An 11,457-nucleotide genomic window follows, 5' to 3' on the forward strand; every position below is an offset into this window, starting at 1 on the left:
TAGCATGTTAAAGTGTTTCTCTTTGTTGCTTTAATTCAAGTTAAGTGTAGCTTAGTGACGATTAAATTACATAAACTGGTTTACCTAGTGATTTGGTGACCATTAAATTGTTAGAGCTAGGATTGACCACATCTTACTTAAGTGATAAAAGCAACAATTTATCTGTGTTGGAGAACATAATTGTGACCATAATTGTGTTTAACAAATCTTACATAGCTCAATTATAATTAATAACTAATTTTGTGTTTGCTTCTGTAGGACCTTACAAAGTTGTACATGAATTGGTGAAAATATTAGTAGATTGGACCGGTTCACTAATTACATAATAACTGGTAACCAACTTAATTAATCAATAAATAATAACTAACCATAGGAAAAATGTGGATTCGAAACAAAATGAAAGTGTTTTATATATATTTATAACAACCATAGTAGTTGAGTGATTAAGTTTGTCTAAACTTGAAAAATCAGATAAAAACCCTTTTAAATTATTGCTTGTTTTTCTTAGTTTAGATTTTAGTAGTTATTTTATTAATTAAATACCGTTCCATGGGATCGACACCCGACTTACCTAATCTATTCTATAATTCGACTAGGTACACTGCCTAGGTGCATTCTAGCTAGTTAAGTTTGTTAGGTTATAAATTTAAAACTACATAGGTAATATAATTTGCAAACATTAAACCTCGTTAATTTCCATATTGCTCCCACTAGAAACTATATTTCTAAGAACTTGTATTATGGAATGACGATTAGTAGGATTGTAGAAACTTTACCATAAACAATCTTTCAGGATATTCTAAATAAATGTTTTTAGTAAATGTTAGTTCGAGTTAGGCTTCTTATCATACATATTTATACCTTTTAGATAAAAATAGAAAATTCCATCCTTAGTCTTATAAAGGTATTTAATCTACTTTTTTGTTGGAAAAACATATTCAAAATATGTGTGTTGCAGTGAGCATAAATCCGAAAATCATAAAGGAAAAATTATTCTAGTAATCATTATAACACCCTGTTTCTTTTATAACAAAAAGAATAAAAGATTTGTTTTCTCACAATTAAAAACTAATAATAAAACACCATTCATAAAAATCATTCCTTCTAGTGTTACATTCAACATTATCATTAAGAGTAAATAGTGGAAGACTTTATATTTTCAAACATAGTTCTCAGAATGTAATACGGATGTTGTTGCATTCAGGATGGGTTCTCCAATGACGATCTTGTAAAAAATTAATAAACAATGGATAAGTGAAAACTCTTAGTGAGCCTACACAACAATCACCCATTATATTAATCATATACCTTCAAATAGCACATAGGTTCACACAATTACATAACATATGAATCCTAACATATATTGCTGGTACCAACCCTATACTGTCACTTTCCCTTGTCAGGTCACTCATGATAAACAACATGTCTTCCTCAAAAGGTCATCATCTTCTCCATACAATCTCCCCTAATAGGGTTAGGGACTTTTATATTCAATCTTCCCAAAAGGTTCATGGACTTCCGACACAACACAACTGAAGACTGGTCACTTTCCCTTATAGGGTTACTTATGATCATCTGTAACCTTGACTACTTCCCATTATAGGGTCACTAATGATCAGTGCATATACATATACAGTGAACATAATAAATGAGTTAATGTAACTTGCTTTAACAATTACTTGAACAACTAATTGCGTTTAAACTGGAGACCAGGTGCGCCAAGCACATGTTAACCTATAATACTATAACTAATCAATAACTATGAAACTAGTAACTAATAACTAGATCCTTCATTAATCCCATTATGCACAAGCCGCGCCTTTAGGCCACAATCCGGTGGAACTTTGAAAAATCATACCCTCTTCACACGATCACCAATTTTGACGTTCTTTATATCCATGTGTTTATACTCATGTTTACTACAAATTTCTTTTAGACTACTTAGGCTAAAAAGTAATACATTTTCAATTTTATTTCTATAAATAAAGTTTTATACTTTATTATCTTTAAAATTACAATTGGGGTGTTACAACTCTCATTCACTTACAATGATTTCGTCCTTGAAATCGCTTCTGACCCAAACTAGGTCATTAGGATACATCGCTTAATGGATCTACAGTCCATACTAGTCCTTTATAATGAGACATTACTTGAACTCTTAACCATACAAGTTTGCCTGTTATTCTTTCCACAAGGTAGAGCTCATTATTTTTTTCCATGTTGATATAGCAGTACGCGATCCTCAAATTTAACTAAATAGGAGTTCCAATGATTGATTCTACCCTAAGGCAAAATCTAACAAGAATATGTAATGAGGCAAAATCATAGATTCTAAACCTATGTAATTGATCATTTCTATTATGCAAAATCTTCCAGTGGGTTTCAGACACTTGCAACCTTCCTGTCTTCATCAAATGTTCTTTGTCACTCCTCAGACTATCTCAATATTTATTAAGTATCTTCTGATCTATATGTTTCCACATATGAGGGTTTCGTGTTTCTTTTCATTCTATACCTTACAATATAAGAACATATTTGTAACATGCATTCAAATATTAGGATAATAGCTTGTTCCTCGGTGCTTCCTCCAATTCATGAAGTTTTCCAACTCAAATGCAAAGGTTTCTCTTAATATTGATGCCGAGATTCATGGATGAATAGATTATTATGACCTTACCTCATTTGTAAGCATAATACTCAATATAATCTTGAAGTAACTTCTATTTGTTTACTTCCATTAGTTGGTTGCTACTTAGGGTCTCACCTTACCCTTTCTTATAATCTATGGACCTGATCTTACTTTTTAGAGAGTGCGTAGAATCTCTAAGATGAACCTTACGAATCTCATTACGCTTGTCATGCTTGCAACATTTAGATTTGTAAACTTCCTGAATACTTACTCCCTTCTGAAGTCTTTCCTTCCTTCATGCAGCACTGAGAAATACTTCCAAGTGTTTTCTACCGCTTCTTGTTTTTATGCAATTACTTCCTTATGATAATTTGATCAATATTGGAATTTGGGATTTCCCTAAAAAATTGATCAACTAAATATCCATAACTCTTTTCCTTATTAGAACATCCTTAATTGATGTTTTCTTCTTTCCTACCAATGAATAAGTACTTGGTACTTTGGTCATGTAAGTGTTTATGAATCCTTACATTCATGCATCTAAGATCGATATATTGATTCTAAAAGAACGAAATGATGATCTTAATCAAGTATGAATGATTACACAAGAAAGTAAATAGGATCTATTTTTCATTTAGAATGAGAAAGGCGTGAATAAAATATTGATTGTAAAAAACCTTGAAAAAGACTCACTCTCTATCTACGTAACATCCCTTATATAGGCTATTCACCAGGGAGTTGGTTAGAGATTGATCAATCAGGTCATGACAGCTAAGCTAATGACAGATTGTCAAACATTAAAGCATAACACTACAAAACCTAGGTGCTAGAACTACGAAACTGAACCTCCTTTCGTAACGATACAATGAAGACTTAAACTATGAAAACTACGAAACCTTTTCATATGAAACTCAAACACAACACTATTACAATTAAAGACTTAACAATTTCCCCCTTTGTGTTGAGTTACGAAAGAAGTCTTCACTTGAGATAGTCAAAAACCTGAGGAGCATAGGCAAGCATCACAGTCCAAATAGTAATCCACCATATAAGTATCTCGGGCACACATTTTATGTCATTATATGTATTCACTTTGCATAACTCAACCTTAGCAAGAATTAAATTTAATGTACAAGTATTGTAAGAATTCTTATCATGTAGATATATCATTCTGTTCTTCGATGAATCATCCTTTTCAATATCCATTTTACACATCTCCAATAAGTAGAATCTTAACATCTTATTCAAGTGCAAAAACTGATTTTCATATTTGGCTTTATCCTTTGAAAAGAGTGAGAATAACATAAACCAATCATGTGGGTTCATGAAAGGTAAATTAGCAAACGAGAACAAAAATTCTTCATTTTCAGTTCCTCGAACGACCTTGAGCTTGTAATTCACAAATTCATCATTCATCACTTTCGCATCTTCGCAACTAACAATGGTTAAAATCTTCTTGAAACTCTGCACCTCATATTGTGGTGTTGATAGCGAAATGTAAAATTGAAAAAACTTTGTATTCATAGCCCCGTTGTTCATAGCAACACCATAGGTGTTTCGAAAACTTCTGAACAGAAAATCCTTCACAATCATAGAGAATCCAGATTACGGTCATGCTTATTCTTCAAAACTAATAAAGATCTTGGATTAAACCAACACTTCTCAACGTTCTTGATAGATTCACCAATCATCCTATTAACAGTCCATTTAGGAAATTATGCTTTCATCAATAATCAACAACTTATTTTTCCCTTTTCTCTGCTTCTAGCTTGTCCATTTCTATTTGTAACTATTTTATCCTTTACAGGTCCCCGTCATTGTTCTTTTTATCTTCATCATCATTAGGATCAACTTCAGTTTGATTAACAATCTTGACAACACCAGATCCAGAAGCTTTTGTTGGAATGACAGTAGTAATATCTTCTAATTGTTTTCCCAACGATTGATTACCAATACTAATATTTTTCACAAGCTCAGGTCTCTTCTACATATTGGGAACCACATAAGGGTTATCAATATTGACATCTCAACCATCTTCCCCTTTTTGTGAATGAGCATCCCAATTCGTAACACCATAAAACTTTGAAAGTATGGGTTGAAGCTTTGCATCCAATAAAGCAGGCATATAGTCAACATGTGGAGCATCCTTCTCTTCAACGATTTTAACCAACCTTTGATTTATCTCAAAGTGGAAACCCTTCACTAACAACATTTCATCATCCCTCTTGACTAGCTCAGTCTTCGCAAACATTAATTCATGTTTTAGAGACATAATCTTTGTTTCTTTGCTAGCAAGTTCATCGGCCATCTTTGCTTCACCATCAAAATGGTGAACAAGAGTATTGATGGATTCAGTAAATTTTGAATTATGAATAGTTTTTTAGACAAGATAAGAGTTTTAAGCTCATTGACTTCATTCAAAGTTTCTCTCACTTTTGCAATATTCTCATTCACTTGTTTCTCATGTTCTTCAAATAACCTCTTACTCTCTGAATGCAGAGTTTTCACCGTGGCTTTGTGAACAATCATCATATGTTGAAAATTTGAAGTTGAGTAATCAGCACCATGTTGCACCAACATATTAAGCTTTCGGGTTTTAGCTTTATAGTCTTTCCTGGTCATTGGAAAATTATTAGTTTCCTCATTGGATTCACTTTCATCGTAAAAAATTAGTATTTTCCTCATTGGGTTCGCTTTCATCGTCAAGTGGTGAAGGAGCTAAATCAGGTCGAACCATTGCTTCAAAATAGGTATTATTATCCCCAACAACAACATTATCATCCAAAGTGTCATCAACAACTGAGCAATGGGCTCTGAAGTAGGATGATGGATGTAGTGTTTGAGGTTATGGTAGATGGAGTAAAAGTTGTACTTTGTTGTGGTAAAGAAGTGATGATTGGTTGTGTTATTGGAATTTATGGAGTTATAATGGATTAAGTTGTGGTAGTAGGATGGGGTGAATAAGATAGATTGACAATTGTTTCTAAAGTATAGAGAAATGATGAATTGTTGTATTCTATTCAATATACAGTACGTGAAAGATAACAAAACCATATTGAGAGCGACTATCATCAGCGTCAGTGCTTGATCTAGCCACTACCTTTTGTTTTCTTGAAGTCCAACTTATGAGATTTGACCCGTGAAAGATAACAAAACCATATTGAGAGCGACTATCATCGCGATCAGAATTCCACCCAACATCAGAGAAAGCATGAAGAGACTTAGCATTTGTTAGTGTGAAATGTAAACAATGTGTAATCGTCCCTTTGAGGCAGTGTAGAATTTGTTTTACAGCTTGCCAGTGTTGATTTGTTGGTGAGTGCATGAATTGACAAACACGGTTGACAGAGTAGGCAATATCTGGTCTCGTAATAGTAACATATTGTAGAGAACCAACCACTTGTCAGTAAAGAGTAGGATCAACAAACGGGTCACCATTTTGATGAAGACGAGATTGCGGATCAAACGGTGTGGTAATCGGTGTAGCCATGGACATATTGCTGCGTTCAAGAATGTCTTGAATGTAATCCTGTTGTGACAGAGTTAGCCCATTTGCATTTCTTTAAATTTGGAGACCAAGGAAAAAAATGCAAATCACCAAGATCCTTCAGTGAGAAGACACGATTCATATTTGTGATAAACCGTTGTAGATTAACTTCATTTGTACATGTCATAATTAGATCATCTACATAGACAAGCACATATATAGTGGATGAGGAGGAAGCATGAACAAATAAAAAAGTATCAAATTGACATTCATGAAATCCATTGGAGATTAAGTATTGCTTTAGCTTGGTAAACCAAGCTCGTGGTGCTTGTTTAAGCCCATAGAGAGCTTTATGTTGACAAAAAACATGTTGCGGTTTCGTGGAATCCTCAAATCCCTTTGGTTGTTTCATATAGACAACTTCTGCTCAATCACCGTTTAGAAACGCGTTATTGATGTCTAGTTGCCGAATACGCCACCCGCGGGAGAGAGAAATAGATAACACCAAACGAATTATAGTGGGCTTGATAACGGGACTAAAGGTTTCAAAAAAATAACCCTTCATTTACGTCCCCTCGGAGGATTGTTTGACCCTGAAAAGACTTAACATTACAATGGTTACGCCAAAATTCAAGATAAACATCACTGTCCTCTGTTAATTTGGAAACTAAGGAGATTTTTTGTTATTTTAGGAACAATAAGCACATTTGGCAATTTTAGATGAGAAAGAGAAGATGAACCAACATGAGAAGTAAGAAATCGATTACCGTTTCCCACTTGAAGTGTTTCGCCCCCCTTGTACTCTTCTGTAACATTGAGTTTTTGAATGTCTGGTGATACGTGATCTGTTGCCCCTGTGTCAAAGTACCATGCCGGATCCATCACACTTGAAGAATTGTTATATTGAGCCATGTTTGCCTGTCTTTGCTGGTTTCGAGGATTGGGACGGCGTGAGGGGAAATCTGTCTGATTTGTCCGCTGCCAACAATCTATTGCCTCATGTCCTGATTTGTTACAAATTTGACAAACCGGTCGGCAACACCTTGAGTCTGAGTTGCGAGGGGTTTCAGAAGTGCTAGAGTTTTGGCCTTGAAAATAAGAAGACCTGTTGTTGTTGTTGAAGCGATTAACAGTTAGAGTTGTGGATGTGGGTTGAACAGAGGCTTGGCGAAGATGGTCTTATTCAATTCATGCTTCTTCTTGTAGTAAAATACCTGCAAGATCATCTATAGAAAGTAGCTCACTTTTCATCATAAAGGCAGTGGTAAAAGGACTATAAGATGAGTCGAGACCCAAGAGAATATGGTTAATTAAATCTTCATCATTGACCGGATAAAAATTCACAGCAAGAGAGTCAGCTATTGAACGCTTGCGTTCAATGTACTCTATCATAGACGTTGATCCTTTTGAAAGGGTTTGGAGTTGGGCCTTGAGCTGCATACGACAAGCCCTTGTATGGGCTTGAAAATTATTCTCAATAGCTTGCCTACCATCTGTGAGGAGTGACATCGGGTAACAATAGCTAGGGATTTTTCTGATAAGGTAGATTGAAGCCACAGAAGAACAAGTCTATCACGTTTCTTCCAAGAGATGTATTCCGGATTGGGTGCTGTGGAAGCTGGTGTAGCCGGAATCGCAGGTTCATCGGCGGTGGCAGGGGTTCCATTGGTGGCTGGAACATCAATTGTTTGTGATGGTGGATTCGGATTGAGGTCAAATTCATCCAAATCAAACGTTTCTAAGGCCGCAATAATGGTGGCTCGCCATAGGGCATAATTTTCTATGTCAAGTTTAATTACAGTGGAAGGTATCTGGAAGTTAAGAGGGGAGGCGGTGGTAGACTCAAGGTCTTCTTGTTGTTGTTGAAGCGATTAACAATTCTTATATACACGATTAACAATTCATCATTACACGTATTGTTGAAGCGATTAACACTTGATTAGGGACCAGTTGCCATTTGAGAAAAAAACTATAAGGTAAATAGCTCTGATACCATATAGAGAAATGATGAATTGTTGTATTCTATTCAATATACAATACGTGTATATATATACAGAGAGAAGAAATATGAGATATAAACTCCTACTTCTATGGAAAGACTATACGGACTATTGACTATTTTACTCATTTAATGTTACACGTTTTTAATATTCTCTAATATGAAGGAATGTTTTTAATATATCATCTGTAGGTGGAGAAGTAGTTTCTAGAATAGAAGATACCTTAGGAATCAACGAAGCTATCTGAGTCGCAGTAGGAATTGGCTATGTCACTTTCGATTGTTCCATAGAATTCACATTATCTTCATCGTTATGAAAATCCTATTCAAAACGATTGTCACTTAATGTCGTTTCATTATCCTCATCCTTCATGTTCTCATCAATAAGTTGAGACTCGACTTTCTTCTTCCCCTTTCGTTGTTTCTTTTGCTTTTGAGGCTTCACAACAACAACCTCCTCAACCATTGTAGCCTTTCGCTTTCCACCTTCATTTCTTCTTGCAGGAACATTTGAATTAAAAATTTCTTGCAATTCATCTCGAACAACCCTTGGAGCAACCTTTGGGATTTGCTTATAAATTGAAATTACTTCATTTCCTACAACCACTTTCGTAATCATCACCTCTGGAATGCAACCAATATAAAAAAAGTTTGCATCTGAATGAAAAATAAGATTTTCACTTTGTAATGCTATCTGGCTTGCTTCACCATAATCGACCAGAAGCTCACACAATAACTTTCAGAATCCTTTGAAGTTGAAGAAGGACTAGTACAAAACTGAGCCCACAAGACTCGAACAAGATCAATCTTGTCGTCAATATAAATACCATACATCAACGAATGGAATAATTTTCTTGCATTATCTGGTCTAGAAGTGCGTTCAGAAAAGCACTTGAAAAATATCGTGAACATATTGTTCCATACAACTGGCAAGCATGGATTTTTGAATTTTGATAACTTACATAACACATTAGAATAACCCATGTGATTATAGACCTTCAAATTTTCACCATATTATAAACGATTAGGATGATAATAAGCTTCACCAATAGGTAACCCTAACAACTTGAAGAAATTGGCTCATGAAATCATCGTTTTGAGCAACTGAATCTCAACACTCATCGTATCTTGTGACTTGTTGTATTTTGCCGTTGAATAGGCCAAAATTAGAGCATATAGAGGAATATTCTCATTGTGAATCAAATCTTTTCTGAGAATTGAGGCATTTAGGCACTTAACAAAGGGTTAAACTGACTTTAGATACTTTGATGAATCAAGATCAGCAATCAAGTTTTGATACTACTTCATTGACAGCATGGCAGAAGAAGCTGATTGGTCCAAAAATGAAATGTTGTCTCCAACAACCACCATTGATGAAAATAAAGAAGAACATGAAGAATATATTTGAGTATGCAAATAAATCTGGGTATTTTCCTTAGAGATTTTTTTAGCGTATAGAGGTAAATAGTTTTGGGAATGGGTATTTATATTAATAGGAATTCGAAACGGTTGAATTTTGAATTTCAAACGACCCGGTATAAGTAGATAGAGAAACCATAGAAAACAACATTTAATGCATGTCCACTCACAAGCCATGCTTCCATTCCAGTAAAAACCACGCCCATCGTCACGAAAAAATAGGTTCCTATCACACCTTGCCAGCTCAGCATTCTTGAATAGAAAATTAACAGTTGTCCTCCATTACATTCTTAAAATCACCTTTCGTAATGACATCGTTACAATCTGAATCACCATCAGAGTAATACGGTTCATCATAATGGAAGTCAACATCCACATGATTGACTTTCGTAATTGGAACCAAGGTGAGGTTTGTGGTGTTTCAACACAACCATGTTGAAAATGATTGGAATCATAAACACAGAGTTTATAAACCTATTTTCAAGTTGGTATTAACTTGAAATGGCAAGAGTTTTAAGTAACGTGATTTCGAAGAGATGAAGAATAATATAAAGAAGTAGGTATTATTTTTGGTATTTCACTAAAATATGGTAACAATAATTTTAGATCATTAATACAAAACTGGAAAAAGGTAATTTAAGTTGGTATTTACTTAAAATATCAAGGGTTTTAGTGCACATGTGTGAGACGATTAAGAAAATATAGAAAGAAGTCGGCAATGATTGTCGTGTTTCACATAAATCATGGTGATAATAATTTATGATCACAAACACGTACTTTGTAAAACCTAAGTTCATATTAGAATTAATCTGAACCATCAAGGGTTTTAGATATAAGTGTGTGAAGTGATTAAGATATGTAGAGAGAAGATTGGTAAGGTTGTATGTGTTCACAAAAATCTTGGATATAAAGATTTCGATCACAAATACAAATGTGAAACCATAAGTTCAAATTGCATTAAACTCAAACTATCAAGGGTTTCATTTTTTGCATTGTGAAACATAAATGTTCATCCGTCAATTCATATGTTTCAGTCTTGAAAAACTTGTGTTCACCATCAATTCCTTTGTTTCAAACTAAAACAATAAATGTTCACCATCAATTCTTTGTCTTTGAATTCTAAAAATATCAAAAAAGAAAATTATTTTTCATTTCTCAAAATTTTAAGAAAAGTAAATATTTTTGGGTTTTTCAAAAATTAAAAAAAAACTCTTTTTGGATTGTTGAAATTTTTTAAGAAAGAAAAATATTTTTGGATATTTGAAATTTTTAACAAAGAAAAGATGTAAGACTACGATGGATCGCTATCCATCACAAAAGAACAGTAAACATACAAAATGAAAGAAAAGAAACTAACCATGACGAGTTGCGATGGATCGTAGCCCGTCATAAATGAACAGTAACCAGATACTGAAAAACTAACATGTAGAATAAGTGCAAGAAATTTTACCTGTTGCGATGCTTCACAACCCTTCACAATTGAACAGTAATATTTTTCAATTTGATTTTGGAACTGATTCAGTCTCCATTATTCCAAGACCTTGTAATGTTCTCATAAATTCAGCTGCAGGAAATGCCTTCGTGAAAATATTAGGTAATTGATCTGATGATTTGACAAAATGTATCTCCATGTTCCCATCGTCCACATGATCTTTTATAAAGTGATATCTCAATGCAATATGCTTTGTCTTTGAGTGTTGCACTGGATTATGACATATTCTTATAGCCCTATCTGAATCAGAATATAATGGGATCTTCTTCATGTTTTGTTGGGTATTAGATGTTGCGTCATTGGGCTTTTAATTTAGTCTTTTGTATTATCGAGTTGGGCCTGTCCACTCGTAGTTATTTCTAGGGTTAGAGTATTTAAGATGCATGCATGCATCATATTTTTGGTTAACTCTGATCTTTACGCTGTAACCC

The 11,457-nt window shown here is 34.2% G+C and overlaps 1 long non-coding RNA gene across 1 annotated transcript; it reads right to left on the reverse strand.

Moving 5' to 3' along the window:
- Positions 1–5,628: 5,628 nt before the first annotated feature.
- Positions 5,629–8,132, reverse strand: LOC145159674 (uncharacterized). Its single transcript, XR_013737841.1, has 2 exons — positions 6,884–8,132; positions 5,629–6,709 (listed from the first exon to the last, which is right to left on the reverse strand). It is a non-coding gene; the product is annotated as an uncharacterized LOC145159674 (long non-coding RNA).
- Between the last annotated feature and the right edge of the window lie 3,325 nt (positions 8,133–11,457).

The sequence above is a fragment of the Lactuca virosa genome, chromosome 2 (genome assembly GCF_052849685.1).
Source record: "Lactuca virosa cultivar CGN04683 chromosome 2, Lactuca_virosa_CGN04683_v6, whole genome shotgun sequence".
Lineage (NCBI taxonomy): Eukaryota > Viridiplantae > Streptophyta > Magnoliopsida > Asterales > Asteraceae > Lactuca > Lactuca virosa.